Source organism: Dendroctonus ponderosae, unplaced genomic scaffold (genome assembly GCF_020466585.1).
Source record: "Dendroctonus ponderosae isolate FM_Combo_2020 unplaced genomic scaffold, Dpon_F_20191213v2 Dpon_F_20191213_4, whole genome shotgun sequence".
Classification (NCBI taxonomy): domain Eukaryota; kingdom Metazoa; phylum Arthropoda; class Insecta; order Coleoptera; family Curculionidae; genus Dendroctonus; species Dendroctonus ponderosae.
In genome coordinates this window covers 506745-516237 of record NW_026018611.1, presented here as the reverse complement: position 1 = coordinate 516237, position 9493 = coordinate 506745, and the positions used below count along the sequence as shown (strand labels likewise).

Genomic DNA, 9493 nt, shown 5'->3' with positions numbered 1-9493 from the left:
TCAAGTTTGAAAACTTGCCAAAAATCAGCACACTTTCAAAACTTTCTCAAATTTTGTGGACTATTGCCCCAATTTGTCTTTAACACTCTGTAGAAATTTCAAACTTTTACCCTTTGTGGTTTTCGAATTAAGAATTTTTTCTTCGTTACTTGATCTGATAAGCAAATAAATTTTTGCCCCCAAGTTTTAAAAGTTCCCGAAAATTTGCCCCCCTTTAAAATGTATCGGAAATTTGCAGACTCTTAGCCTAATGTATCGTTAACACTTCGTAGAAACTTCAAGTGTACACTCTTTCTGAGTTTCGCGTTGGCCCTTTTTTGAAAGCGCAAAAGTGAAGTTTCCCAATAACAATCTAAATAGCCTTAAATATCGCAACACATTAGGTGTATAGTAATTAAAACAGCTGCTACTGTTTCTCACGTCTACTGGTCAGATAACCGGCAAAACCTATCAACCTATTTGGTAGTTTTCCCCATAAGGAATTCCATAATATCATCTAGAACCAGTTCAGTGATTGCTCAGTTCGGCCGATATTAATTACAGTGGCAAAGTTTTCTAGAGCAATTCATTATACACGAATAGCGAGCGTTTGAGTTTCACGCACTAACTTAGTTATGTGGAGGAGAAATAGGAAAGCTGATGTAATTTTAATGAGATTTTTTGGAAATTCGCGCTCATTTACAGTGGTTTACTAGTGAAAACTCGCAATGCTCATCTCTCGACTGAATTGCATATGGAATTACTCGAATAAACATTGGCTGTATTTTCTCAACTATTAAACGAAAAGCCCGCAGTTTGGCGTTCCAAAGTCGATTTGCGATTGTTTCCACGAACATCATTACACCACTTACATAGAGTATTGCGCGTAACTGGAATATATATGAATATAAACCCATACAAACAACCCAATGCCAGTTTCAAACAGTTTACTTACAAAACCAATTATCCACAATAGAATTGCAGAGATACATTTTCAGCATTCCAATTTTCCCTCATTATCTAAACAGCGGACTAATTTCCACTAATACAATACCATTAGGTCTGGCTAATAACAGGACTATCTAAGCTTTTCTTTTTTTCTATTTTCGGTCCTCTAAGCACTATTTAATGGGCGGTTTCATGTGTGTGTGTTATTTGTTCGGGTTGGATAAGCAGGATGTTTTCAAGACGCCGTGAAGAGAAACCGCACAAATTTCAGGCATTAGAATTGTTTTATTGAAAACTGGGATGGGTTGATGGGTGGCTCACCTACGGTTCACCTGCCACCTGGCCTCTTTTTTCCTTCAAAAACCGTTTTGTTTTGGTATATTGGAAAAGTGGGCTGCGTTTTGTGCACTCGATCGGTGCCGGTTTTGAATTATTCATCTGAAAGTTGGCCGTTTCATCAACATAAAACGGGGGCGCTCTGGGAAAAATCCTTCTTGTTCTTCCACTTGTCTCCATTTGACGAAATGCGGCGACGACACGGAGGCTTATTAATATTATATCGCCCCGTTGGGCTTGTGGTGCAAAATTGCGCTGGTTTGGCAAAAAATCTACGCACTTTCACACAAAGTTTTTGAAATTTTGTGGAGTGATGTAGCGCTGACCCTGTAGAAATTGCAAATTTGTAGTTTTTTATTTTTTAATTGTACATTTTGTTTCCTTGCATGAGTGCGGTTGGCTGTTTTACCTCCAAAAAATCTGTTTGCCCAATGTGTCGTTAATACTCTGCAAAAATTGCAAGTTCATAATCTTTATGGTTTTCTAGTTATGATTTTTTTTCGTCTCAATATATGGGGTGCGGGTGGGCTGTTGTGTGCTCAAGTTTGGAAGCTTTCCGAAAATCAGCCCTTTATTTGAAAATAATCGAAAATTTGTTTACTGTTTGCCAAATCTATCGTTAAGACGCTGTAGGTATTGCAAGTTTGTAGCTTTTTTGATTTTGGAGTTACGAATCATTTTCGTTGTGTAAATTGAGCAGCCGGTGTGTTTTTTGACCCCAAGGAAGCGTTCCAGAAATCAGTTGTGAGAGGAAAATAATTGAAAATGTGTGGACTGCTTGCTCAATCTATCGTTTGGACTCTGTAGCTATTACAAGTTGCTAGTCTTTTTGATTTTCGAGTTAAGATTTTTTTTTCGTCAAATGAATTGTGGAGCGTGTTAGTTTTTTAAACCCTAAGTTTGGAAGCTTTTCAATAATCAGCCCGTTTCGGACAATAATCGAGAGTTGGCGCACTATTTTTTGAACGTATCTTTAACACTGTAATGCTTTTCGAGTTAGAAGTTTTTTTACGCATGTATATGCTCGAGGAAGGTGCACGTGCACTTGGAATAATCGAAAATACGCCAGCTTGCATAATTCAACGTCAACCAAGAGAAAACGTTTTTTTCCATTCCAAGACTTAAGTAGACTTTTAGAAGATACAAAGCCCAACCTTAGCTCGTTAACTAATTCAAGAACTTTCTTCTAATTGCAGATCTGGAGCCCACTGAGCGGAACTCAGCTTTAATCAAACGGAACACCGTAAGTCTATGTTCTTTCTCCTCCACTCTCCGAATTGAAGTCATTTAATAGGCAATCCTTTTTGCTGGCCTGATGTTGTTTGGGTACAGTTATGAAGGAGCGATCGCGCCAAAGACGGTTTTTGACAAAACAAAGGCCATTCGCCGTTAATATAATAAAGGCACGTAGACAACGGGCTAACAACAGTCTCAAAAAGTGCACATGCGATCAAAATAAAACTGCGAAATACCTGCCGCTCATAAAAATGAACCTAAAAAACTGGAAACCATTAAAAAGTATGCAAGAGATGGTCCCGAAACGACTGAAGAGATGTTATCGCGTCTTATAAACGAGACATACCGTCCTCTTGCTAAGTTGCCTCGAGGTTCTGCCGCGTCCACGTTATTAGTTTATCGGCACGATATCCATATCGAAGCGACAAGATTTCTATCAGGCTTTTGTTTCTTTTCCATGTCGCTAATTTTTCCACCTGGCAATTTACCAAGCAATAAAATGAAATAACGTTTATTATTCAAAATTCCCACTTTTTCCCCGCAAGACATGCAACGGGCAATTAACCCGCGAACCCAATCGATTTTCCCTGTTTTGCGTTTTTCAACCACTTCGTGCCTGCCTTATCAACTTTGAACATTATTGTGAAATTATGTTATCATGTACCAGCGAAATTATTCGAGCGACTGTCGCTGTTTATTAATATCCTGAACCATTTGGGTGTCCGATTAAAGTAAAAAATAACCGGGGCCTTTTATTGTTTCTTCAAGCGGCCATCTTATGGCGCAGAACGCTCCTTTATCGCTCGCCAGTGGTAAAAAGTATAAACAATACATCAACCCGACAGCATGCAAAACCCGTCATGACAACGTTATCATAATCATCGAGTGATGCATGGTTCTGTTGTCTGTTTTCTGCATTTTCGGATAAACTGTCCTCCTTGCAAGGCGATTGCCCAAAAGCTTATCACCTGCAGAGGAGGGACAATCCATGCTCAATTGAATTTTTTCAGTCATTTATCAATGCCATTAACCAGAAGGGATTGGAAATCAACAGTTTGTTTGCTATTGTCTGTCGTTCATACTTTTACCTGCTGAGCGGTAAAAGTCGATGATCAATGCTAAGGCCTGAGTAGGTGTAAAGAAAACAGAGCAAACAATAGGAGAGTCAAATTTTGTCCCTCATAAGTTTAGGGTGGTTGCCAATGGTTGAAAGCGAATGTACATTTGGTTGATTTTGGGAAACTCTTTTACGCCACTGAAAAATTTCAAATTTTGAAAATGTTGAAGTGATTTATGGGGAAATCCTTAGCAAAAAGAGGGTTTGAGTTTCTCACTTAATTTTTTTCACGTTCAATTTTCATCAGTTGGAAGGTCCGAAGTGTTAAATTCATTTTGCAACTCAAAACGGTATCGGAGTTTTCAAATATTCGAAAAGAGCTTGATCTAGACACACTTTGGAAAATTCCTCCTCGAATTCAAAAATCTACATCACAAAAATGTAGAGTTTCTATTTTGCTTCATATGAGCGAAAGCTTTAGTGTTGAAACTCGCAAGTTGTATCGTGAAACCGTAACCGCTCTAAACTTTTCAGTTCCCGCCAGAACATTTCATTTGAGAGACTCTTTTTGAGCAATGTGTACTCTGAAAGAAAACGCAATTTGGAGTTTCTAAATTCGCTATTTATAATGGAAAACTTTAGTCAATAAACCTGCAAGGTTTCAAATTGATCGTGCAACTAGAAACGCGAAAAGTTTTACAAAGTTTATTCGAAAAAACCTTCATTTTGGAACACTTGCAAAACCCAACTGTAAAGCAAACAATATTTTCAAATTTGGTTTCTACAAGAGAAAGCTTTAGTCTTCATCATAAACTGGCAAAGTTTCTGTTTTAGGGTGCACTCAGAAGCGCTTTAGACTTGTCAGTTTCTGCGAAAAAATCAATTTTAGTTTCTACTTTTGCTATTTTTAAAAGAACTCTTTAGACAGTAAACTTGCAAAATTTCATATGCCTCAGGAATCGAAAGCGCTTTTACAGTTTTTCAAAAGTTTCTGCAGAAACATTTCTTTTGGGCAGCACTTTTTGAAAAAATCTAGATTGGAAGTAAAATGGAATTTCGAGTTTCTAAAATTGCTATATAAATGAGAATATTAGTGAATCAAATTTAGAGATTTTAGGCAATAAACTGGCAAAGTTTTATATCGATCGTACCCACAAGCGATCTCAGATTTTAAAAAATGTATTCAAAAACAGCTTGATTTGGGGAAAATTTCTAGTCTACGTCTAATTGATTTTTTACGAAATGAAAACTTTACTTCTTAAACTGGAAAAGTTTCAAGTTTAGATGCTTTAAAATATGCCCGAAAATCTAGCAAAGTTTCGTATTAACCGCGCAACGAGAAACGAAATTTGAGTTGGCAGATATTTTTTGAAAGTACTAGAAGCGCTCTAAACTTTCCAAAGTTTCCTTCGAAAAACCTCAATTTCGAGTTTCTACTTTTCCCATTTTTATAAGTGAGAACTTTTGGAGATAAACGACCAAACGGTCTCAGATTTTTTCAAAGTTTCTTCCATTGGATTTTGATCCGGAAATTTTTTTTAGAAAAATTAACAAGGAAGATGCAAATATGCCCCGTCATTACCACCAAATTCAACCTCAATTACTCCGGATCATCAACTTTCAATAAAACCAACAAGTAAACTAAAAAAATCGCTTTTGCTTACTGGTTGTAGACACTAAAAGGAGGGTTTCCTTAAAAGCCCATTTAAAGAATCTGGCGAATGTTCAGTGTACGATTATGGAAATGAGAAGCTTTGCAGCTCGAACAGAGAACTGAGAAAAGTAATCGAAGAAAAGCGTTTCAATTGTCTTCCCATAAGCCCGTAAAACCCCGGTAAACGCAATAAAATTGAAAGTTTGAGCGATATCGATAATAAGCGGGCAAAAATAAAAATGTTTCGAAAACAGTTTGCCGTAATTTCTTACGGCATTTGGGTCGGACCGATTCAGAAAATTGCTTTCCGGCAAATATTTGTACAGTTTTAGTTCGTGCTCTATTATTGGTCGTTCTATTTCTGCTCAAACCCATTTAGTTCGGCGCAAATGAAAAATCACTGCGACATCGGGTGCCGTGGGTCAAACCTAAGTGTTTTCAAATATTGAAAAAATACTTTAGGAATTTTTCAGCCTCTCCTTGAATCATGTTTCGAATGCAGCCATCGCCTTTCAATCACCATCATCAGAGTGATTGAAATAAAATGTATTCAAGCGATTGTACTTTTCAGCTGTCAGTGGCTCACTCGAATCAAGGTCGCAAAGAAAGGAAGAACGAGCGAACGAACGAATGGAAAAAGACCTTTGGACGTTTGTTCTTACAGATCAGTGCGGCAAATTATTCACGATTTGGTTGAAATTAATTAAAACGCTCAAACTCTGCTATGGACGTGTCCAATCGGTTTACAGTTGAGATTTATTGTTCGAAGCCCCAGTTCTTGCCATCGAACTCTCTTGTAGATATAAAACCATCAGGCATTTCGGTTTCTTCTTGAGCGGACGGTACTTTGTTGTTTGCGAGTGGAAATTAGTATGGTAAAAATGGAAATTGCAAAGTGATATATGGAAGTCCCGCACAAAACGCAGTAAGGAGTCGAAAAAAAATCAGTACAATTACCTAGATCATTTATGGCCGATAAGCGAGCGTATTAAATAACGTTAAAAATCGACAACGAGCAAAGAACACGCGGCCTCGTCGAAATACTCGCAAATCGAGTAATTTCACGCCGATTGGTAACACTGAAAGCATTATACAATTTGCATGTAAATGTGTTTGGTTTATTTAATATAATGACTTTGATAAATTCAAATATTTCTGAGAATGCGATGGTGCTTTCGCACCGTTTCAGGCCCCTTAGAAAATTGCTTATGCATATACGATAAGGACAGGAAGCGACAATTAATAGACTGCAAGTTCACCGGATTTCGAATACCTAGACGTTTTTTTCCTGCACGGGTAATTAACATTGGGAAATTCGACGAGATGGCAACAGGAAACGTCTGGATGGAAGCGATTCCGCTCGTGTACAAATAAACTTAAAAAGTGTCAAATACAGTGCTTCCTGTAAGGCGACACTCATTATATTCTAATTTATTCGGGCTTTACCTGAACAACTCCTTTAAGGCCCCACAGCAAGACGTATTTGTTTGACACGGACAGCGTGACTAATAATTGGCAATTTATGATGCCGAAATAAGACAGTTTTCTTGGAAACACATTTGGGCATTCTCACAAACCTTTAGTTCAGTCATTGCAATTGAAAGAATGCCTCCCACTGGGCTCAAAATCGAAAAACCGTACTGTGCAACATATCGGTAGCGGTCTTTTCGGCTCAAGCCGACCGAAGTGTGGTCATTTTTTCGGAATCGCAAGCAAATTTCGTTTCAGCTTCAAAGGCTCTTTCGTTGCAGGGCCATTTTCAACATTTTATTACTCATAAACGCGACCAGCCCGCTATAAAATGCAAAAAACCGGATTATGTCCATTTTTTTTACCTACAAAGCGTTTTTAGCAGATTTGGTCTCGACTATTAATTACTCCTAAACGCGATCTACAAAATGAATTTGGTAACATAAAAGCTCTTTGATCGAGCACATTTCGATTAAACCGTCCGGTTTTTCAAAGCTTCACTGCTATGCCCATCATCAAGAATTGTTCGCTATTGAAACCAATCTTTACCTGGAGGGTTGAATAATACAACTTTCCTGATCCATCAGACTCAAACTCCAACAGTATTTGCACTCAAAAGCCACTTTCTCCCAGCACGAACAACGGCAGTTTTCACTAAACAATCTGGACAAATCACAAATAAAACGATGGAAATTTCATAAAAATTCCCGAACAAATTGTCGCACACCTCTGCAATTCGATGTCGACTGTTTACTTTAACAAGCTAAACGGTAAACAAGTTTTTCAATTCAGCCCTAACCGGGCGAGAATTCTACGTTATTCTATATGTTTGGATTAGCGACTTAAATACTTCCCATTTTTAAGCTGCTGGAATATATGTAGGCACAGAGAAAATGGACGGTGTTAGTAAGAAAATAGTAGTGGGTTCAGAGACGTAGGCATTTAAAGAGTCTTTAAAAATTGTAAATGTGAGGAATTTTTATATTTCCTGGTGTTAATGTGGTTTTCGGGGATGCTTCCAATTGTGAGAGATGCATTTTTGAAAAATTCGCCGCTGGCGATTTGCCTTAAAAAAAAATTCTGAACATTTAGGAAAACTGTGGACAATTTCGCTATTGCAGCACTAGCAGAGTTACTCGCTACTTTCTTCCAAGGAAGATCGACAAACGGTGTGTTGAAAACAGAACGACACTCCGCTTCGTACTAAAAAATGGCCGAAAATTTGAAAGAAAAATAAAATTTGGCAAATGCCGCACAAATAGAGCAACATTTCCTCAATCGAATGGCCGAAGCACCAACTCCATATCTACTTCGAAATATTGTTGACAAATTTTGAAAAATCGCTATAAAAATTCAATCAGATTCATCAAAAACATGCGGAAAATGCAAACAAATAAAATAGAGCGTATTATTACAATTCTCTCATAAATTCGAGCTGGTTTTGTCGCCCTAAAAACGTAAGCCTGTAATCAATTTTCTATGCTCTTTTTCAATTCAATTGCGATGTGTTGTATGGATGATGCAGGAAAAGTGCGCAGGCACGATTTTCTGTTAGTTGTTTCAATTTAGAAGTTTATTTTCATGGTGTCGGAGCCGAAAGTAGCAAGTCGATGTAACACTTCCGGAAGTTCAGAGCAACTCCTGTTTATACATTTACAGGGCAAACGCTGCGCTGCGTTTTTGTTGATTGTTTTCCTCCGAAAAGTTTGCCTAACTCTTTTCCAAACTGTCTGTTTTTTCTAGCGAAACGAAAACATGATTTTGCCTGTCTTGAAAACGATCCCGGGATGTTTACCACCGAGAAGCGTTATTAATTAACTACCTGATTCAGTTGGGTTACTAATGAGGAGGGCATTTCTCCAAATCTGCCATCCTATTGAATCACTGCATCATTAAAATGTGCTTTGTCCAATCATCATCAAAGCGCTATCAATAACTCGAGACACGAAAATCCCATAAACTACTGAACGTTATTAATATAACGCTCCGGACCGGGTGGATAGATAATAGTGCTTGAATCCGAGCGGCGATATACAAATTTTAATATAATAAAAATTATCCATTAGTGGGGGCTATCTGCTAACAATGCATTTCTATAAATCAATATCTCAAATATGAAACGAGTCACAGCCTCCATAAATCGGATGGACGTTTAATGCAGGCATCAAAGAGAGCGAGTGAATTATGAATGAGGATTATTTCATTTTAATTTGCCCTCATCCGCGCTGGATCGGTCCAAAAGTTTAATTTTCTGTCGTGAAAAACAATTAGAGCTTTCGAAATACACGCTCCATCACTTTAGCGAGCGTTGAAAAGGAGATATTTGGAACGAAAAGGTCAGTTCCATTCATTTCGAACATATACCGAAATAAGCGTGGAAAAGCGAAAACAATTATCGACAACTAGGGCTTATGAACACAATGTCACCACAAAAACCGCGGACATCAAATACCAAAGTTGATCTAAAATTTAACGACTTATACCAAGAAACCGACCGCAAAACCACTTAAGAATCCATCTAAGATCCTCCGAAATTTGCTGATTTATGTGCTATTTGAATGCGCCCATAAATTCCACATTAAACTGGCGATTTTATCTCATGTCTGAGTCATTAACGGGGAAATATGCTGCAAGAAGTACTTGGGAATTTGGGTGAAAAATTTTAATTCCATACAAGTTTCAACTTCAGCAACGACAACCTTTCAATATAAGTGTTAGACACATATTCGCTCTATATTTATAAAATCCAAAATCCAAGTTTGAAAATGTTTCTAAATCCCCAAACAATTCAATTTTTCCGCATAAGTCCGGGC

At 37.7% G+C, this 9493-nt stretch overlaps 1 protein-coding gene across 9 annotated transcripts in view; it reads left to right on the top strand.

Annotated features, from left to right (window-relative positions):
- The window catches only part of LOC109540018, a 63615-nt gene that overhangs the window by 36523 nt on the left and 17599 nt on the right, over positions 1-9493 (top strand). For 6 of the 9 annotated variants that reach the window (XM_019908145.2, XM_019908143.2, XM_048666158.1 and 3 more), the window contains one exon: positions 2460-2506. The exons of the other annotated variants lie outside the window; for them this stretch is intronic. The gene's annotated coding sequence lies outside the window, so the exon portion shown is untranslated. The remainder of the gene's footprint in view (positions 1-2459; positions 2507-9493) is intronic. 9 annotated transcript variants of the gene reach the window in all.